This window comes from Pogona vitticeps, chromosome 5, assembly GCF_051106095.1.
Source record: "Pogona vitticeps strain Pit_001003342236 chromosome 5, PviZW2.1, whole genome shotgun sequence".
Lineage (NCBI taxonomy): Eukaryota > Metazoa > Chordata > Lepidosauria > Squamata > Agamidae > Pogona > Pogona vitticeps.
The window spans coordinates 17,967,280-17,989,902 of NC_135787.1; the positions used below are offsets into that span (position 1 = coordinate 17,967,280).

Genomic DNA, 22,623 nt, shown 5'->3' on the forward strand with positions numbered 1-22,623 from the left:
ACAAAGGGTGCTGCAGACAAGGCGGCAGTGACAGAATACAGGGGATGGAACATTGCAGAAGTGACAAATAATGTTTTGGGTGTCTTCAAGGACAAGGGCAAGTCTTTATGCCCAGAGCGTCTCCTTTCTTTCCTCATCTTTTTCTAGGTCTGCTTGAATTTCTCTTCCAGTAGTGACAAATCTGGTAGGCCGTGAGGTTCCCTGATGAAATGGTTGCCTCTAGTTGTTTTATTTTTTCTTTCTCAAGATTGCTGATTTGGAATATACACTGATGCAGAACATGGCATTCAAAACACAGGACCAATCAGAATACGTACGAGTATGCCTCTCGGTGTTGCTGAACCTTAAAATGAAATGATGCTAATATGTATAGGGCACAATTCAGTGAATAAAGGTAAAGGTTCCCCTTGACAATTTGTCCAGTCATGTCCAACTCTAGGGGGCGGTGCTAATCTCCGTTTCCAACCCATAGAGCTAGCGTTTGTCCGAAGACAATCTTCCATGGTCACATGGCCAGCGCGACTTAGACACGGAACGCCGTTACCTTCCCACCGTGGTGATACCTATTTATCTACTCACATTTTGCATATTGCATGCTTTCGAACCACTAGGTTGGCGGGAGCTGAGACAAGTGACGGGCGCTCACTCCATCGTGTGGATTCGATCTTACAACTGCAGGTCTTCTGGCCTTGCGGCACAGAGGCTTCTGCAGTTTAATCCGCAGCACCACCACATCCCTCTAATTCAATGAATGCTTACATAAAATTGTCATTAGCCACCTTGTCTGCTGACTTAAAATACCAACAGCAGAATGAAAGGGTGGTTATATATTACACAGATGAGTTCCATTGCCTTGTTGAGGAAGGGCTATAGCTTAGTGGAATAGCATGTGATTTGCATGAAATTATACCTGTTCAATCCCTGGTTATCTCCAGAAAAACTGAGGAAAGACCCCTGAATTGGATCTCTGAAGAACCACTGGAGGTTCTCATTGGGCATCCATTCCAAATAGGACATACCATTGTACTAAACTCTACCCTTGGAACAAAGGGCTTTTAAGAAATAGAGGGACGAAAAGGTAAGGAAAGCCACAGAAAAAGTCACTGCACTGAGTAAAAAGGAATGTAATATGGTTGGAGGAATACATACAAACTGATAACTTCAGTGCATAACCTACTGCATTCAGGAGGATTAACGTCCCATCTGGAATAGTCCTTCGTTTCCTGTGCTCCCTTCTGCTGTTGTATCTCTTGGATTCTTTCCTCTGTTTAGTGCTCATATGAGGACAATTGGAGACCTCAGAGGTAGTTACAGGCAGTTTAGAAGTTACAGAGAGTGTAGGAAAGAAGCTAAATATGAACTGAAGAAGAAACGTTATGCCCTTACCTTGAACTACAACTGAACATTCTGGTTGGAAAGGGCAGGAATGATACTAAAGGCACCAGGCTGGGAAAGGCTGGGATAGTGCGAGTTGAAACAACAGTAGTTTATTATTCTTTTTGTTGGTTTCCTGGTTTTTCAGCGAAGAAGAAAATGCAGACACATAAAAATATTAAAACTGTGTTCTTTATTCAGACTCAGTGAATTAATTGTATACTATTATTTTCATTGTACTTATTTATAAACTTTTAAACATTTTGTTTTGGAACACAGTCAGTCCTTAGACTATTGATTGGCTCAGCTGGGCAAGTACAGGTGCTCATCCAGAAAAGTAGGTTCCAATTCTCTTAGGAACTGGGTTACTTGATCAGTTATTGTGATTGGCTTCTTGTTTTCCATAGAAAAATGTCCCTTTTCATTGATGCTGGAATAATGGATCAAATGTTATTTTCAGAGGCCTGAAGTTAATTTTGATTCTGCATGCACCATTTTCATACAGAGAATTCTCAGGAGCAATTTGCCCCGGGCTAGTTAAGGTGAACTCCATCAACCTGAATATTATGGGTCTTCTTCATTCCTCATCTGTGAACATTTCCATTTTTCTCCCTCATTGGTCTGCCACTGGTCAACATCTTGAATCCTCTCCTGCCTTGCACAACCTAGCAGCAGAACTGATCTCTTAAGTACAAACCATTCTTCAGATTCAATTCCCCCCCGTTGAACTAGAGAAAGCCCTGATGCAGACTTGTATTATTAGCTCTGCCAGGAAAAAAAAAACCTTCAACAAACCTTAGTAACAGCTATCCACATGGGCCCTGAATAAAGTTATCAGAGGTCATCAGGCAACATAAAATGCTGCTTATTGCAGATCCAGGTTAAAGTTAAGACCTCAAAAAGAGCTAGGCTACTAGTTTGTGCTATGGCCAAGCAGTTCTATATAGTTTATGATCCATTTGAAAGATGTTAAAGCACTCTAAGTCTAATTTCCAGATTCCAGAGAAATGGATTATCTGCACAAGTACAGAAACATTTTCATAAGATTTGTGAATCAGAGACATTACATACATTTGGAGTACCATAAGTTACCGTAAGTTTTGAGTTCAGAACTAGAATAGGAAGTGTGTGACATATACTACTATGATATATTATGGCACGCACGGCATTCTGGGTTGGGCTGAGAACTAGTCTTTGAGTAAATTAATTGAAATCAGTGGAAACCAAGTTAGTCATGATTTACAAGTTCTTTCTGTTTCAAAGGATCTATTATAAAATCAGATCCAGTTACAGGGGAAAATGTTAAAACTCTTTACAAGGAATATTGTTCTCAGAGGTAGAAGGGGATGAAGTAGAAGGGGAAGCAGGACAGTAGTATGTGCTGAATTCCTTTCCAACCACATTTTTCTTACCAGAATTTGTTTCCTCTCCACAAAAGAAAAATACGTAGGGACTGTATGTCTCGTCACTCCGTCCTTTTCTGTTCCTGATCATTTCACCAGCACAAGTATGCATACAGACTTGATAAATGTTAGTTGGACACCTGAATGTCGTCTGGCTCAATGTAGAGGAATGGAGTGTTAGGAAAGGAATGGGGAATCATCTGGACTCATTCACTTCTTGGTGAGTGGCTGTATTTTACTCCTCTTGAGTTTTGCCTGGAAAAAATTACCACCTGCAGATTTCATTTACTGGGCCATGCAAACAGAGATTACTTTGGCTGTAAAAACAGATTGCTAACACATTTTCCCCCTTAAAAACTCCCTGGCTACTTCAACAGATAATATGCAAGGATATAATAAACGTCTAGGTGTATTATTTCCCTTTAGATCAGGGGTTTATGCACGTTAATAAAAAATGGACTTCCCCATCCCACTCTACAAATGAAGATAATGGAAGTTTAATTACATTCTGTAGCATCCCATGATGCTGAATAAACTTGGATGACTCATTTAGGGACGCATGCAAACATTTCATTATGCTCATTATTTCCACATTTTCATAATGACAGTTTAAGCAATTGATATAGCTATCCTGTATATATCTACTCAGAGGGAGGCATCACTGAATTCATTAGCATTTAAGTGAGTACAGGTCTGCAGTCAGAGTTATGGTATTGCAAAAAAAATCTCTAATGCAACGGCACAAAGATACAGACCAGTCCATTTTCTGAATACACAATTTTTGTGCATACAAAATTCCTTATTTGTCTATGCCAAATTGTCTTCTAGCTGCTTTGTTTTTTAAAGTGTTGCAGAAATTTATCAGAAGATTCTCAAGCTAGACATGAATTCGTGGCCAGTGATTTGCATATATGTGTGTGACTAAAAGAAATGCATGCATTCATAAAACGAAAGCTTTCATCCAGATAAGAAAGAAATGGAGACAGTGTTTCTAGTATTAACATTTACTGTCTAGAATCATGTCACAAGTAAATCTTACCTTACCCATTTGAGCAAAAAACAGTGCTTTTATAACCTTTCCCTAACTACAAAAATATTATTCATTTCCTGCAGGCAATGCTATTGATTTCCAGCATCAAGTATAGACTGTTTTAGTAGACAAAAGATACACAGAAAGTAATACATACTATGGTTAAATTATCATTATTTTTGATGTAATGAATTAATAGCACAGTAAGTGAACCAGCTTGATGAGAATCCACACATTTTGAGAGACAAAATAAACTCCCTACTTTGAAAGCCAGTGATTGCCATGCCTGAGTCTGGCTATCCAATTATTACAGACAATATCAACATGGTCTGGAAATACTTCACAATCACAGTAGCATATTAATTCATCTTTTATATAATACATTTTGAAAAACTAGTGTTCAAATAGTTCTTAAATGTCAACCTCGATAGTTTAGGAAGAGAGCAGGTTTTAAACGAAGGCCTATCAGAACGGAGTTCAAAGTTCTCCTGTTGTCTGGAAGAGGACAGGAAAAGACTGTCAGTTCTCATTTTTCTCAAGCCCCAGTTTTTGTTTTTGGCTTGTTCTTCTTTCAGAAAGAGAGATTGATCATCCTATGTCAGAGTCAAAGTGCTTTTATATATCAACTGCTGGAGAACAAACGTGTACCTGTGGAAGCTACTGTTGCACACCTTTCCTGATTTTAGAGAGACGACAAGCTGGCCACCACACGAACGGGATCTGGAACTAGATAGCACAGGTCTTCTGATGCTGTTATATTAATCTTCACCTTACCAACATGAAGCATGGATATGATTTTGCTACATTCCTTCAGGAATCACCTCGGGATATGTCTGTAGTCCAGCTCAAACGGCTGGCATTTTCAGGCAAAAAGATGATTAAGTTCAATCAGGGACAGGCAGTGGCAATTGATCCATAGGGCAAATGGGGTGCTGTGCCTAGCCAGCTCGTTGCTGTTTGCCAGCTTACCAGAAGCAGAGGTCCTGTGTCTGTGTGAAGGGTGGGGAGAGAGGGGGGCACCAGAAACAGCTAATCATCTGTGATGCCTCAACATTGGCTGCTTGACTTTCACCCCATCAACCACAAACATCAGCTGACACAGGGCTAATCCTACCATTAGGCATGCTGAAGGGTTTCTTTCAGGTTGCAGATACAGCATGATGGCAGCAACGTATTAGAGGAGAGCATCTTCTACCCTCTAAAGCCATCCTGATGCCTTCAGGTATGGTGGAAGATGTTGTCTAGGGCTGTAACTAGGGCAAGGTAGCTGAGTCTTTGCCCCAGAATACCAACATTTAGAGGACATCATAATCTACAGGCGAATCTACTGGTGAATGTTACAAAAATATGTTGCCCAGCCTTATTCACTTTCCTTTTTTTAAAAGCACAATTTTTCCTTCTGTGGGGGGCATCCCATTTACCTCCTTCTTTTTCTTTGTGGTTGTTAATTGCTTGTTATACCCAAGAGCAGAGTGGGTTAGACATGGTGCAGCTCGTTCTGGTTGCCAAATTAGCTGTTTATGGCTGTGATGTTGTCCCATCACCAATGCTATAGAAAGGTTCGATGAGTGTTCCAACAACTTTCAGAAGAGGCATTGAATTAAATATAGAAATTAATATTAAAGATTAAATATTGGATTTTTTAAAAATGTATCCATAATCCCCAAACACTTGCCAGGTCCGAAATCAATCGTTCCATATTAATTTACATTAAGTAGGTAACGCAAGTACAGCTACAGGAGAAGTGTTCCACTTGGCCTCTCAGCCGTAAACGAAAAACAGCTCACTCTGGCTCCATTTATGAAACGAGGAATAAGATTCTCCTGAAGAAATATAGCATGGCCTGCAAAGCATTGTGATTCTGGATATTTTAACGATTCAAGGATTCTTAGTCATAAAGGAGAACTTTTCCAGGATAGGAAGAGAAAACCCCTTAAGGACTACAGTATGAAACAACAGATGTCGAAAAGTATGCACGATGTAGAGCAGGGAAGGCAAAGTGTGGACTGCAGCCACAGGTAGCCCCTGAGGGTGCAAAGGATCTTCGTGCGACACCTCCTGCAGTCGCTTCTGGTTTTAAAAAGAACCACTTCTGGGCAAAGCTGTAAGCTGTAAGCTACATAGGAGGTCAGGGGTTTCTGTGCCCTATAAGTTAAGTTTGGGCCACAATTGACAGTCATATGAGGAGAGAGGACAAAGAAATGGGGAGAAATACCTGGGATTGATCCCCTGACAACCATTTTCATTCCTCACGGAGGGCCTCTCCCCCAGTTTGTGCCTCTTTCTGCCCGAGGAGTCGCTGAAACCAAGAGATGTGCTTCAGACAAGCCCTCTTGCCTCTTTCCAGCAGCCGTTTAAGAATAAACAGGTTTTCAACCACCCAGCAGCAAATATTTTGGTGCCCTGGGTCAAAATCCCAGCCACCCTGTCCTTCCTATGGCTCTGCTTCTGGATTTTAAAACAGCCTTGGGAGCATAAAACCTGGTGAAATTGCCCCCTTACATTCTAGATGGCATTGGGAGCCCTTCAGAGTTGGAAAAAGAAATGAACATTTGGGAAACTCTCCAAGGCCAGGGCTTGGCAATGGGTCCCCCTCAATTTCTGGAAGTTGCCTATACAGAAAGGAAAGAGAGATCCTTCCTCATTTCTCAGTCTCACGCAGCTTCTTACCATGGTAGAACTCTCGGCCGTTATGAGAAACAGAGTGTTTGACAAAATGGAATCACTATTTGAGGCAGCCAGGCTCTGATTCTGTTTTTAGCATCACTAAATCTGCTTTGGAGCAGGGTTTGCTAAGCTGTCCCTTTCTGTAACATTCACTGGTACACTTCCAAATGAAAGACTCTTCCATACTTGCCAGAAGATATAGTTAATTATTGGCAGAGTCCATCATGCCACCACATTTCTGCCACCTACTAAGTTTTGAAATTAATTCCTCATGGTCTCACAGCCACTGATGTTCTCAAAAGAGTTGAACCAAGGCCTCTTGCAGAAATGGTTCCCTCATATTGGCTGACAACTCTACCACACATTGCTTTTACTTCATGTCCACATGTTGTATCTATCAAATATCACAGCATGTATCTGAAGGCATTTCCATCAAGACACTGAGGTCCTTAACTTTCATTTTTCCTATTCTATGTGCTGCTTTAGCTATTACATCTTATAATTAAACATATTAAAAAGGATTTCCAGAGAAGCACCTGTGTCAATGTATTGCAGCAAACCCAAAAGGTCCATCCCATATTAACGATGAACAAAACGTTATCACGACGTCAAGAATCCTGTTGGATGGGATCCATTTCCACAGCAGGAATGACATCACTGCCCCCAGCAGACTGCCACCAGTCATAGGCTTCCTTTTGTAATTTCAGGGTATGCATGATGCATATACAATACAGAGTCACATGCACCCCAAATTAATGTGCACCCCCTAAAAAGGAATCTTTTAAATCTACAGTAGCCAACTACATTGTTTCTGTTGTGCAGACAGAGCTTTGCAACAGGATTTCAACCACTAGGTTTTTGTGGATTACAGCCCACAAAGTGCTATTCAAAAGCAAGCAAGCAAGCAAGCAAGCAAGCAAGCAAGCAAGCAAGCAAGCAAGCAAGAAAGAAAGAAAGAAAGAAAGAAAGAAAGAAAGAAAGAAAGAAAGAAAACAACCTACTGCCCCCAGTTGCCCCAAATTACAGATTGTACCTCAAAAAGACACTGGGGGGTGTAGTTTGACCCAATGAACACAACACCTCCAGGCCTGTTTTAGGCCTTTATTTAAAAAGAAAATGGAAATCACTGATTCGTGTCTTCTTCTTCTTCTTCTTCTTCTTCTTCTTCTTCTTCTTCTTCTTCTTCTTCTTCTTCTTCTTCTTCTTCTTCTTCTTCTTCTTCTTAATATTTCAAGGTCTAAAAGAAGCTTTTTAAGGTTCAGAGTGACCAATTGGGTTTACAAGGCAAAGTGAGTTTGGAGGCAGATGGAATCTGGGGGCCTCAGACTGGGAAGTTCAGGTGCATAGGTGTTGAAGAGGATGTCTGGCAGGCCAAGGTATAGGAAAAAGCAAAAATAAAAATAAAAATAAATAATAATTTTTAAAGCCCCCCCTAGAACTTTGGACGTTTCTCACCCCTAATTTAAACCAAATCATTTCATTCTTCAAAACATATTAGCTTCCTAGTTTGTAATAAAAAATGAGATGCACCACCATATCCTTTAAAACAGACTACAAATTTAAACCCAGTGATATAGTTCAGAAATACAGTGCAGTGGTCATACAACTTTAATGATCCTACATTTTCAATTTAAAGAAAATCCAATTATTTTGTCTAACATAACCTGCCATGGTGCAGCACTTACTGACAGCAATAGGAAGAACAGAACCAATGTCAGCTTGCCGATAGGGAAGAAGCAGCCTTCAGCTCTGATTTCACGTGAGGATAACTTGCTTCAGGTTAGCAGATAAACCCCCTCCCCCAAAAAATAAAAAATAAAAATAAATAAATAGCCAGAGGACATTAGAAATCCCCAAAGCAGTATACAGTATTTTTCTATGTAATGAAAATTAGGTGGGGTGGAGGAAGAATTCAAATCAGCCCATGAAAGCTGGTCTATGGACACATCAGAGGAACTGGCCCACTTCCTGAGGCAGTTTTTGCCACTGCCAAACAGCTCTGTTAGATGGCTTCTCCTGGTGTTGTGCCACTTGTTCTTCTAATTTATTTTCACCAGTTCACTGTGGGTGGGGATTAACTGAAAAAAAAGTCAGCAAACAGGATTCAGGATGTGGGGGAAATTAAATAAGCTTCTGTTTGGAAAGTGTGGGACAAAGATTGTACACATCAGATTATTTTAAAGCTTCTAAAATGCTTTCAGCCATGCTTTGGGGGTGCAGGAGGTCCTTAGTAGCCCAGCCCGGTGCTTCTTATGCAAAAAAGAAAAGAAACGAGGAAGCAGGGCAGAGTTTTCCTACTTTCCCAAACTGATGCGTAGTTTGGCATAGCCTATGCTTTTCTTAGGTACTCAGTGTGGTATAGTGGATAGAGTGACAGACTAGGACTCAGGATACCTGGATTCTAAAACCTGCTTGGCCAGGCAAACTCACCTGGGGAGGACTGACACTGATAAAACCATCCCTTAAATATCTCACTGCTCCCTGAAGAAGAAGAAAAAAACAAGTTTGTTGCCATCTCTATGCTAAACAGCACAACAGTTTCAACCATTTCTCACACACCTTGATTCCAGACTTATTACTATCTTTTTTACTCTCCTCAGAACTCCAATTTGTCAATGTCTGTATTTAAAAGAACATTGTACTGGACACACTAAATGCAGTCTGATGAACACAGAATGGACAAGGCTATCACTTCCCATGACCCAGATGCTCTGCTTCTTGTAAAGAGGTTTAAAAAAATTGAAAACAAGCAACAGGAAATTATAATGTGTGATGGGAAATATTGTGAGATAGGCTGGAAGAAAGACCAAATGACCAACTGGAGATAAGCATATGAATTGCCTCTGTCGCTAAAAATGACCAGGGTGAATTTCAAAAGAGATGGGTTATGTCTATCCTGTTTGTTTATGTGGAAAAAACATTCAAAGCAGGTTTTGATATGTATGGCATATCTGGAAAGGTCCCTTTCTGCTCAGAGGACATTGCAATTCATACTGAAGAACTAAGCCCCATTAAAGTGGTAATCCATTTGCTGAGAGACACTTCAAAGGATTAGCTTGGTGTTATACAGATACTTGATACCTGTATAACACCAGGCTTTTATGCTCCATAAAGAAGTCAGAAACAGGCAGATAAAGGGAGAGAAAGAATATGCTCATGTTAGGGGTAATGCTCCCTTTCATTTCATCAGAAGTGGGTCTGCTTGCATGAGAGCAGACAGCATGGATTAGGTATAAGTAAAGGACAGGTTAGCTAGATTTTCTTATGTCCCTAAATGTGTACCTTCTTTGGAAAGGATCCAAGATTGATTTTGTAACATTTTATCAAGAAGCGCTTTTCTAGTAACTTTTCTGGGTTTTTAGAATAACCATTTAATTTTTGTCCAAATTCCTTTCCTTTTTTTAACTTATTTTTAATAAATATTAAATGCTGTCCAGGAGTTGGATGTGTGTGTGTGTACAGAAGAAATCTATAGGTAGTGACAGTGATAACATGAGTGCACAAGCACAGAGATGTAACACTTCCTAAAATTCACAACCTCAGGAAAGGGTTGCATGACGAGAAAGGGAGGGAAAATGCTTCAATAGGTTCTCTCATCTTGTGCCTTCCTTGAGTTTCCCCACCTCAGGGTGGAAACGGCTAGGGAGTAGAGGGATTATTGGAGGAAAGGGCTGGGTAGCTGGGCAGCTACAACTGGGCCATTGTAACTTCTGTAGATGCAAAGCCTTACAATTATTCCTGTTGAGATTAACATTTTCAGACTGAGATTTCTTTTGAAGTCCTGTTTCGGACCTTGTGTAGTTTTGGCTAAGACTTCCTGGTTTCCGTTATCTACAAAATTGATAAACAACACCTTTAAATCTTCATCCACTCATTTATAAAAATGTTAATTATTTCTAAAGAGCTGCAAAATGTAACTTTTGTTGTTGTTGTTTGTAACAATCACCTATATTTTGGACCACAGAGAAAACACTTCCCAGTTTTCACCCAACACATCCTTAGCCTTGAGTACCATGTGGAGGAGATCATGAAGCAAATGTCCAGGGCTTTCTCTCCCTGTCCTCAGAAGTAATATAAGCAGTGAATTCCTAAGGTCTTTGGCGTGGCCTGTCAGACTCATAGCAGCCTTGGCATCATATCAAAACTGGAACTTGCAACCCAAATGCAAGATAAACCGTAGAAGTGAAGCTCATGCAACCCAATCCCACTCAAGATAGCCAAAAACTCTTTTGAAAAGGTCTGTAAACAAGCATATATTTGCATAGTGTGTTATTTTGCCCCTTGGGCGGGGGGGGGGAGAATAAAGCAACATCTATCGGGGAATTCGCTATTACTCTGCTATACAAACTTCAAAACCTCACATGAATTTTGTATTTTAAAAACAAGTGGGTTTTCTTTGCATGGCTGAGGATCTAAGCACTATCCTGCTCTTCTTCAGTGTCACGAAAGGAGAAAATAAAACCCCCCATGAAGAGCCAGTATGTTCCATGGAACCCAAGTGGTAGATATATTAATAGAACAAACATGCAGCTCTTCTCCATAGGATCTCTGTTAAGAGTGCTTCTCATTCCAGAGATGGTTGGCCACTCTTTTATCAACTAGGAAGACTGAGATCATTCTCACTCCCAGGTTGGCTGATTTCATGTTGAAAAAAGGTAATGCCATAGCTCCCATTCCCTTTGAATTAGCTCCCGGGTTTCAGAGGACAAACAAACAGGTCTCAAAAACAGGTCATTAACTTGAACCACAAGCGCTAGATGGTTCCTCTACTAGGCACGGCTGAGACAGGAGGCATGACAGATGTTCCTCAGATTAAATGCACACAAATTATTGCCCTTAGGGATGACAAATCTAAAGGCTTGAGGCACAGTGCAAATATAAGAGAGGAACAGAGACAAGAATATTATAATTAGAGAAGGATTAGCAGCTTAAGTAAGTGTAACCCTCGGCAAGTGTTCAAAACTAATAGAATACTCTTCTGCAGTAGAAAACAGTAATCCCCCACTCCACATCTGGTGGAGAGTGTCAGGTCTGAAGAGTAAGACTTCTGCTATCCACGACGGTTCTCTAGGGCAGTTAAGAACCTGAATTTCCAGTGTCCCAAATGATGTGAAGGGCCCCCATTGATAGGAGGGGATGTCTCTCTTTAGACTTGGTGTGTGGGAAGGCAATAAAAGTGATAACAGAGGGGATGGAGCTATAGTACCTACTCTACATGGGTTCTACCCATTTTTGTAGTTCATCAGAGATGTTACAGGTGATTCATCTTTGGAAATGAAAATTTCTTAACCTGTGAAAGCATCTGAGTCTGCAGTGGATTTTTTTCCCTCCTGTAATTTGCAAATTAGCTTGTGTTCTGCTATTGTTTTTCAGGACAGGATTCCTTTGAATGCCTAAACACAAAGGCGGCCTAAATCAGCTCTGTTGAATACGAATGTGCATCAGCTTTAATTATGGCCTGTGAATGTTTCTTTCTGCCCCAAGACTGGTGTTTTTTTTTCCAGTTAGATCAAATATAAAGGATAATATAACTTTGTAGATCTGGCCAGAAACCTGCCACCGAAGGCATCCATCATCGATCTCATACACTTTTGGTCCTGCTGAGTCTTGGATGTCTTACGTAAGACTCTCTCATCTCAACTTCCCAAAGAAAAGCCAACAAAGTATCTTCTGACATCTTCAGTTTGAACTGAAGCTGTATTACTCCATATGCTGTCATAAACTAGAGTCTGGGATCCAGAGAGCTGTACTCCAAATGGGTAAGGTTTCAAATGCTAGCTTCGAAGCAGCACAATTCTTCTTAATGTTCCTTTCCTTTCAGTCTAATAAATATATTTCCTGTATGTGGGGGACTAGAATCGTGGAACATGACCATTTAGAAGTTTAATTCTATTGTATCAACTGTCTCTTTATTATTCCTCATGGAATGACACGGTGACTGTGGTTGCCAGAATTTCCCGTTCCCTGTGGTTTCAGGGCTAAAACCTGAGCCCCGTGGGCAGGATGTGTTGTAACAATAGCAAAATAATGCGTGCATGCGCATGCATGAGAGAGCGAGACAGACAGACAAACACATAAATATATTCACACTGGAACAATTTTACTTATATGGAATCCAGACGGTGTTTTTTAATCCCATTTCAGTCTGTTGAATTTTACTCTACATCTTTCCCTTATCATCACATTTCCTGTTGTATTTTCCCACATTTTGCTTCCAGACTGACCAGTATCCCCCCCCTCTGCCCTCCTTGGAACTGAAGCAGGAAATATAAATGCCAATGTTGAAGCAGAAATCTGATTGCAACAGAATGAAGGAATACACCCATCTTTGCCCTGATCAGCCGCAAAATGAAATATGCCCACCGCTGCCCTGAAGCATTTCGACTGATATCCCCATATTTTAAAAATGTTGCAGAACAACTTATCTTCCTTTCTAACTATGGATCTTTTCATCATCATCATCATCATCCACCCCACTGTCCCTCTTCAGTTTGAGCTAAACTGCAATTCTCACTGGGAGGGAAATAGATGCTCCCACTAACAGTATACTGTGGTGATACAAAAGGTTTGAGGGTGGTTTGGCTTTGAATGAGTGATTGAGAGCCGTTAGCTTTACAAAAGATCTGTTCTTTATTTGTTGATGTAGGCCAATCCAGCAGCTTGTATTTGGGGACCCCCACTGGGGACTGTCATGATGAGTAGCTGCTCTTCCACACTTATCACTGCACCATTGGGTGCCAGGTTTCTGAGTACTGGTTGAAGTCTCAGCAAATTGCTATGCTTACCTGGATCTTCAGGCAGAGTCAAATCTCAGGGCAAGCTAAGCTGAAGAAGGAAAAATGTGTGAATCAACTTTAAAGTTTGGGGATCCGTTCTCATTGGTGCCAGGGCTCAAATGGGAAGATGCCCCTATATGTTTTCTGTTTGTATGATGTCAATGCACCCAAAATACCAAAGGCAAAGATAAAGGACTAGGAAGAAAACAATAGAGTGCATGCATTTATGTTCATTGTGCCATTGTGGAGGCAGGCATTGGAACACCATTGCCATATGTGATCCTTCTTGTTGAGTAAGCCCACACTGCAGCCAGGTACGAGGACCTGGAAAACAACTTGCCATAAGCTGCTGCTCAGCCTTCCAGAAGCCACTGTCACACCTTTGGAAAACTCCCCCTGTGTCATATGTGCTATAGGATAGGCCACATAGAATGTGAATCCTAGCGGGTGATTATGTAGCAGCTGGGCAGATTTTTCCACATGCCTAGATGCTGAAAAATGTATGTCCATCCAATCTGGTTCTTGATTGCCTTATTACCTAGTTAGCTAGGTTTTACATAGAATCTGGGTCATTTAGCTGATTTTCCTTGTGCCTGCTTCCATTCAGTTAGCCCAGAAGCAATTCGAATCTCAGCTCTTGTCTGCCCAGCCTCAGTGACATCATAAAGACCCACCCCTCCGACATTAGAACTTCCCTCCCCTTGGTCTAAGATTCTAGTTCTGATTCTCAGGGAATTGGAAAATGTCCAAAATGAAATAAGAGACAGTGCTGGAAATGATAAACTCAGAAGTAATTGAATGGCTGTAATACAGTGGGGTCTCTACTTAAGAACTTAATCCGTATTGGAAGGTGGTTCTCAAGTTGAAAAGTTCTTATGTTGAATCTGCATTTCCTATAGGAATGCATTGAAAACCATTTAATCCGTATCTGCTCTTTTCCATCCATAGAAACTACAGTGGAACCTCTACTTAAGAACTTAATCCGTTTTGGAATGGTGTTCTTAAGTTGAAACGTTCTTAAGTTGAAGCAAAATTTCCCATAGGAATGGACTGAAGACCAATTAATCCGTTCTGGCTGGTTTTTTGTTATGTAGAGGTGCATTCGTACATTGAAGCATTAGTTCCCATAGGAACTAATGCAAAGCTGGTTAATACGTACTCTACCACTAGGGGGAGAATTTTTTTTAACCTAAGATGACCTAAGGTTAAAAAAAGAGCAGGAAAGGTTTTTTTTCCTGTTCTTATCTTGGATTTCTGTTCTCAAGTAGAAGCAAAATTTAGCAAATGGAGCTGTTCTTAAGTTGGATTGTTCTTAAGTAGGGACGTTCTTAAGTAGAGACCCCACTGTACTGAGGCAAGTTTTAGCACAGGCAGTGAGGGGCTATAATGCAAACTCTGACTGAATAATATCAATCAGACTTTGTAGAAAACCTATAAACATAACCATCATTCAAGTCTGTGCTCCAACTACAGATGCTGAAGAAGAGCTTTTATGGAAGCCACCAGGAGAAAATTGATCACACACCAAAGCGAGACATGCTTAAAACCACAGATAACTGGTACACAAAAATAGGAAACAAAGCAGAAACAAATTTTGGAAAATTTGATCTAGGATAGAAATGAAGCAAGAGGAACTTGCTCTGTTTAGTGCAAATACATGCTTTAATCAACCAAACAGACAACTGTACACATGGACACCACCAGATGGTCAATACAGAAATCAAATAGACTATGTAAATGGAAGCAAGATATTGAGAAGCTATATCATCTACTATAAGACCAGGAGCAGATTGTAATACTTATAATGAACTGTTAATATTCAACATTAGAGTAAAGCTGAAAAAGAACATCAGAAGAATCATAGTGCCAAAATCTATTTTAAACATTCCTGATGCATTTAAAGTCCACATAAAGAACATATTTACTTTACTAAACTCAATTGACCATGAACCTAGAAGAACTGTGGACTGAAATTGGGGATATAATTAGGGAAAAGAGAAAAAGACAATTCCTATAACAATAAGAAAAGAAAAACTAGATGGATGATGGATGAAACATACAATTGTAAAGGACATGTGAGAAGCAAAAGGAAAGGGAAACAGAAATGAAGCCAAAATCCTGAATGCAGGTTTTTAGCAACTGTCACATAGGGACAAAGAGAACTATTAAAATAGCCAGTGCAAAGAAATAGAGAACAACAAATGAGGAACTACAAAAGATCTCTTCCAGAGGATGCAAGAAATTAAAGGGAAATGTAAGAATAGATTAGGAATACTGAAAGACCACTAGAAAAGCACCCTATCTGACCGAGATAAAGACCTATACAGCAGAAATAAAGCACAACAGATTCCTTTGAAGAAGAATCTTATGATGAAGAATCTGCAGTTCTAGAAAGTGAAATGGCAGCTGCTCTGAAAGCACTAGGAAGAAATAAATCACCAGGAGTAGATGGAAATATTTCAAGCCACAGAGATTAAATCTATCAAAATCCTAACAAGAATATGCCAAAACCACATGGGAAATAAAACAATGGTCCACAGCCAGTTCAATATACTTTTCAATGGCAAGAAAGGAGATCCCAAGAAATAGAATAACTATAGAACCATTGCTCTAATTTCCCATGCAAACACAGTGATGCTCAAGGTGTTACAACACCTGATATGGAGCTAGAAATGCCTGATGTTTAATGTGGATTCTGACAGGGGGAAAATCACATTTATTTGAAATATGGTGGTGGAGAACTTTGTGGATACCCTCAACTACCAGAAAGACAAACAAATGGAGCAAATCAAGCCTGAACTATCTTCTGGAGGCAAATATGATGAAACTGAGGCTTTCATATTTTGGGCCATGAGAAGGCAGTAATGCTGGGAAAGGTTGACGGCAGCAGGATAAGAGAAAGACTAAATACAAGATGCATTGAGTCCCTAAGGGAAGCCACGTCGACTTGCAAAGCCATACATACTCTCTCCTAACTATAGCCACTCTTCCAATGTGACAAGTCTAGCCACAATTGCAAGGTTTTTCATTTTGAAATTTACAGGATTTTGGTGCATAGTTTTGTCCATAGTGGCAACAACCTTCCAAAGATACATCCATTCCTATTCCTCTTCTTTTGTAAGTTTTAAACATTTGCTGCTGTTGCCTCTGCCTTATCTTTCTTGCCAGTTCCCAGAAATGGTGGGAACAGTGCCTGAGAATATCCTTACACTTTTATTTGCAGATTCCATGTTTTACAGCAGAGGCAAAGGTTAAGTGTGGTTCAAAAGGTGCTTCCTCTGCATTTTTCATCATTAATTCTGCAAACTAACTCCTGAGACCTGTACCCAAATCTTCAGCCAATCCTGTGATTTTTTTTTTTAATGCTTCATGCATTTAGAAAAAAACAAGGCAGCAAGATCCAAACACATTATTAATATATCTAGGATGTGTTTTCTGTTTCATCCACTGCGTATGATAGTGAGATACCTTTGCTTAATTTCTTGTTTTGGTTTCCTTATATCTTTTATTTTTCATTAACATTTTCATATGTTGATTGAGAAAACTGTCTAGCTCTCCTACCATCTGCCTGCTATTATTATTGAATACACTATCCAAAAAATCTTTGATATACCAGTATTTGTCATAATGTATATCTAGCACTTGTCTCAACCTACTTTGCAATCTGAGATAATTACATGACCTAGATCTGGTGCCAAAAGAGAGAGCACAAGAGAGAAATCAGATGCATAATGTCATCATTTTGGCAGTACAATATCTTCTTTTAATGCTAAGGGGTCATGCTGAGGGTGTGTTGAGGCCACTGAAGGGAACATATCAGGTGCAGGGGAAAAAATATGAAGATATGGAGACTGCACAGTGAGGTCCATGGAGCAAGACTAACTTCCCTCTCTGTTTCTTTTCTCATGCATTTGACAAAAGGCATCTGTTAAGAAAAGTACTACCAATATCATTTGTGTATCTCTCTCCCCCCCCCACACTTCCAGCCAATGTTGTATCTTCTTATTTGAATTGGATTGTAAACATTTATTCATTGTAATATTAATTTTTCATTTCACTTCTTCGTAATGAAAATCAATTTTAAAAAGACCTGCTAAGTCACTGTACAGTAAATGAGGTGTGAGGATGGGCACACAACGTCACAAGTTTCAGTCAATCAGCCCTGCACACAGCTGGCTTGGGACTGCTGATTTCGCAGTTTGCTGCAGGACAATGGATATGATGCCTTAAGGGTTCTTGTACAATAGATTAACCACCCGAACAGCATATGATTATGCATACTTCAATATTGATAAGCCATACGTTGCCCAATATCTTCTGGTGGTCACTTTGAAGGTGGTATGAAGGTGGTATATCAGTCGTGGAACTTCCTTCCAAGGCTAGTAAACTGACACCTAGCTTGCTGGGGAGTCAGGGGGATATATAGCCTGCATAATGAAGGCGTTAGGAATGGACTTCAACAGATGGGAAACCTTGACATCTGAGCGTTCAGCTGGCGGCAGGCGGTGCATCATGGCCTCTCCCAATTTGAAGAGACCCTTGTCCAGCAGGCTGAGGCAAAGAGGCAGTCCCGAAAGCAGCCAAATCAGGGAGCTGGACAGGGGACAGATTGTATTGTCTTCAGCGTGGAAAGGATTGTCACTCGCGAATTGGCCTTTTCAGCCACACTAGACGCTGTTCCAAGTCTTCGATACAGAGCATGTTACCATAGTCTCTCGAGACTAAAGGATGCCTAAGAAGAAGAATTAAATTGTAAACCACCCTGATAGTGCTTTAAGTACTTTGGGGCATTATATAAGCTGTCTTTTTTTTAACTTTATGTTTTCTGATCACTGTCACCACACTGTGACGGGGGCAGGAGGTCCCTGCATCTCTCAATGTGAAAAGTATCAGTGTGTCTGGCCCTGTCTGCTCCATAGTTCTCCCCCCCCCCCCCACAAGGGCTCTGATATAGTAAGCTGTCACACAGGAGCTGCTTTCTGGCTAATCTGCAACTCTGTGCCATGCAAGGATTAATGCTGTGATAGAACATGGTGAATTCCAAACTTGACATAAAATTATTGGGATGAGGAAATAATCAGCCTCACAAGAAAAACAGCAACATTCTTTGCATTCTGTACTGGTCAAGGCCTTCAAATTACATCCTTACACTTGCTGTCAATTCTCATTTTACTTGAGTCTGTCAGTGGAATTGGACACCATGTGATGCAAGGTGAATTCATGGGGGGGGCTGTGCTTCTAGCCATCCTGACTGCTGATGGAATAGCAAGCCACTCAGCTGCTTCCAAGCTCGTAACTCTTGTCATCCCCTTTGTATTGTCCAACAAAATATTTTCTCTCTCCTCAAAGTGTTTTGAGGAGAATTTACCTGGATGCATTTCCCCCTTCTGCTAGAAGACTTGTAAGCTCTCAATTTCTATTTCATTCTTGGCTGCTATCCATTTGCCTTGCCTATAACGTCTTTCAGCTAGAATTACTGACCCAGGGCAGGTTTCATTTTCTGCTGACGATGTACAGATCAATTTGACTGTAAATACAGTCTTCAGCAACGAAGGCAATGAGTATTTTGATTAATCATTTAGCTGGAGAGCCTGATCTAGTATAGATGTTTATGCAGTTCAGTTTGAAATTAAGGTGTTGAAACAGCCAAACAATGTTAAACATTTTGCCTATAAATGTACGGTACACCCTTTCTTTCTCCTGCTTCTCCTGTCAGCTGAACTTTTATTTATTGTGGGAATGTAGATTTTGGACCTCTTTGTCTCTCACATGCCAGCAAATTCAATAGCTGCAAGAATGTTAACTGTTAGTTAGCATACTGTTAAGAACCTTTATTTCCAAGTTTAGATTTTGCCTGATCACAAACACTATTAGGCAAATTATTACCTATATTCTTCTAGTCTGTGGGTTGTTGTTGCTTTGATTGACAAAGTCATTCCTGAAAATTGGCTTCAAGGAGAGACTTGCTCTGCTGAAATATTTCCTATACTTCTGTCCCAGAATACTTAGATCGCTTATATGTACTTTTCAGCTTAACTTTGCTTATTCTGGTGGGTGAACAACCTCAAAAGACCAGATCTGGGAATCACACCTGGTCCCCAGAATCCTATATGCTGCTCACCCCAAGAGTACAAGAGCTGTTCAGTGTGAGTACACTGGCCAATCTAGAAACTTCCCCATGTTTCAGTATGAATGCCACAGACGAGACTACTGGCTTGATCCACAAATTTAGCAGATCAAGAGTGATCTTACTATAGTCTTTCTCCATTTTTGTTTAGTCGGGCCTGAGAGAACTTTCCCTTAAAGTCTCAGGAAAGCTTACAGAATGCCATAAAACAGGGATTACTTGGTGAAATAATGCAAGGCCGTTGTGTTCTTCCAGTACCAAGGCTGCACTGTGGGCTTTGCTCTGATTTAAGGATGTTGAGCTGTCAGTCATGGGTGGTGGTGGGATGGGACATGTATATGAACTATATGGACTTTCCCCCCAGTTGTCCATCCTTGCACTGTGGCAATCTATCAGACATTGAACAGTCAAATTATATATCACAGATAAGCTATAATTATGGGGAAATCTCACTGGTTTTCAAGGAATCTAATTCTGGTAGGCTTTTGTGTTTGAGAAATGAGTCTTGCAAAGAAAGATGCTTATGTCTTTAAAACCACTCACAAAACAAAGCAATTTACATATTATAGGAGGTAAGAAAATATCCCACTGTGAAAACCACGCACAATCAGAATGTAAGGTATTCCATCTTCTAATAATGGGTTCTTTATAACATATAATTCAGCTGTGACTGTACCCTAATAATAGAAAGTCTCTGGCCAGATTATACCCATAGCCAAAATCTGTCAAGTTTCATACCCATCTTTCCCCTCAAAATCTAGAACCATCAAGTTGAAATGAATACTGAAAGTTCATCTAGTTCAGCCCGTGACAAAATTGCTATGGGCACCCCACTTGCTTTTCTGAATGATGATGCTTTTGAAATCCAGTTATTTTTGCATGACAGAGGGAGGCATTTTCTTCCTTTGTAAAATGTGCTTATTTAAAACCACATAAGCAGAGCATACAGGAAACACCAAAAGTAGATAAGAAAACAGCTGATCCTGTATTATAATGCTAGAAAGCAACTGTGGCAGCCAGCTCTGGGAAAAACAACTGCTTGGCCTCTTTCTGTCCTTTCTATCTGTCCAGGCTCATACTTCTGTTCCTTTCTTATCCTACACATACCCTGCACAGCCTGGGTCTCTCCCTCTCTTAATCTTTAGGTGAGCTGTCCATCGTAGAAAAGAAATTAGCTCCCAGTAAAGTTTCCCAGCAACTGGTAATGCAGTCATGCTTCCTCTGAACCTGCATATAGACACATGACCAGCAGCCACTGATATCTTGTCCTCCTTGCAGACTTTTTGGAGAAGTGTGGTTGACGACCTTGAAAACAAAATGGTAACTAGATACCCCTATGGTCTGGTATAGCAGGGTTGTTTTGTTACGGGAGGAATATGTAGTACATCTCTACCCTTGTGCATTTGTCTACTGAAAATCAGGTTCAGCTTAAGGTGTGTGGAGATAGAGTGAGGGTTGACTGCATTCCTACTTCAACAGCGCATTCAAGATGCAAAAATAATTACCAAGACTAATACTCTAAAATTGCTACCAGACTTCAACCAGAATGCATTTTCCCTCTGTGTAAGGTATTTATTACTGCCCTTGGGTGTTGTGGTCTAAACCACTGCATTCATGAGTTACCAAACCCAGAGATTATCATGCTGCAGCTTGATGATATTTTCCTCTTGGGGAAGATCACAATGTGAAAAATTAACAGCAGTGTGACTCCTTTTGCATCACAGTTACAAGCCTAATACCTAACTAAGATTTTTTTTAAAAATGTGTATGTATATATATATATAAAGTTTCAAGTCCAATTGGAAGCTTTCAACATCAATTTGCAACTATTACCACAGTACGTGTTCTTGTGGCTAGTTGTCAGAAACATGCTGTACCAAATCATTCTTCAACTGGGACGACTAGTACCTGGCCTTTAAAAACAAAGTAGTACTCTGCGTAATCCACTCCCTGTCACCAAGGCAATGGAATCAAACAAAGATGGTTGGCTCTAGTTTTAGAAGCAGCATAGCTGATGGATACACTTCTGCTTGTACTACATGCCCGACCTCTTTGAGAATGATGGCCATAGAAACACACATTTTGTCTGCATTTTGAAAATTTCATGCACAAGGTTTTTCAATTTACTTTCCATTCATGACACTCCAACTTTGTATTCAACTCTGCTTCATATGCAGTATGCTGTACATTTGAGCAGGCAAATTTGCATTAAAGTTCAGGACTTTATGGCCCAAAGGGATATATTTAAGTACATCTTCCATATTTCCAATCAGCATAACATACCCTGCAATCTTATATGCTTGTTCAGAAGTAAGTATCAGTTTCCTGACAAGCAGTTGTGCCTAGTTTTTCATAGCGGTGAGACTTTTGGATGTCCTAGTTTTTTCACTGCTGTAAATTTAATTTCTTTATAATTGAAATGTGGCTGTAACTTCTCAAAAACAAAGAAGCAATGTAGACATACAAAGTTTGCAGATATAGACAAGCTAATATTGCTTAGAATTTTTGAAACAATGAAGCTATGTTTACCTTGATATCCAGATGAATTTTGATGTGGTTGAAAACGGTTATCTGGTTTCATACTGGAAATAACCCTTTCAGGGCAAATGCCAGCTGTGACAAACACAGGCTTCTGATTTTTCCTAATAGTCTATAAAGGTCTATAAGGCTCTTAGGATGGTGCTCAAGTGTCAGACCTTCTGACCTGATTCAACCATTTAAGTTAATCTTGAACCACCCAGAGTAGACCTTTGGTCTAGATGGGTGGGATAGAAATCAAATCAAATCAAATCAAATCAAATCAAATCAAATCAAATCAAATCAAATCAAATCAAATCAAATCAAATCAAATCAAATCAAATCAAATCAAATCAAATCAACCAACCAACCAACCAACCAACCAACCAACCAACCAACCAACCAACCAACCAACCAACCAACCAACCAATCAATCAATAAACAAACAAAATGGAAAAACTCAATATTTTTGTAGCACAAATTGAGAGTTAGCATTAATGGTAAGCTATGTATGGGATACCCAGTGTGATGGATAGAGTGGACAGAATGATGGACTAGGACTCCAGAGGCTTTGGCTTGAATCCCTTTTCTGCTACAGAAGCTGACTGGGGATCTGGAACGGGTAAAACTATTTCTTACATTTTAATCTCATGTACCTTGAAACCCGTATTAGGATCACTATAAGTTAGTTCCAACCTGATAGCAAATAACAACAAACTACTTATAGAA

General features: G+C 40.1%; 1 long non-coding RNA gene across 1 annotated transcript; it reads right to left on the reverse strand.

The window, feature by feature from the left end:
- Positions 1-1,634: 1,634 nt before the first annotated feature.
- On the reverse strand, positions 1,635-21,057 carry LOC144589589 (uncharacterized). The gene is made up of 2 exons (XR_013545786.1): positions 2,787-21,057; positions 1,635-1,804 (listed from the first exon to the last, which is right to left on the reverse strand). It is a non-coding gene; the product is annotated as an uncharacterized LOC144589589 (long non-coding RNA).
- Between the last annotated feature and the right edge of the window lie 1,566 nt (positions 21,058-22,623).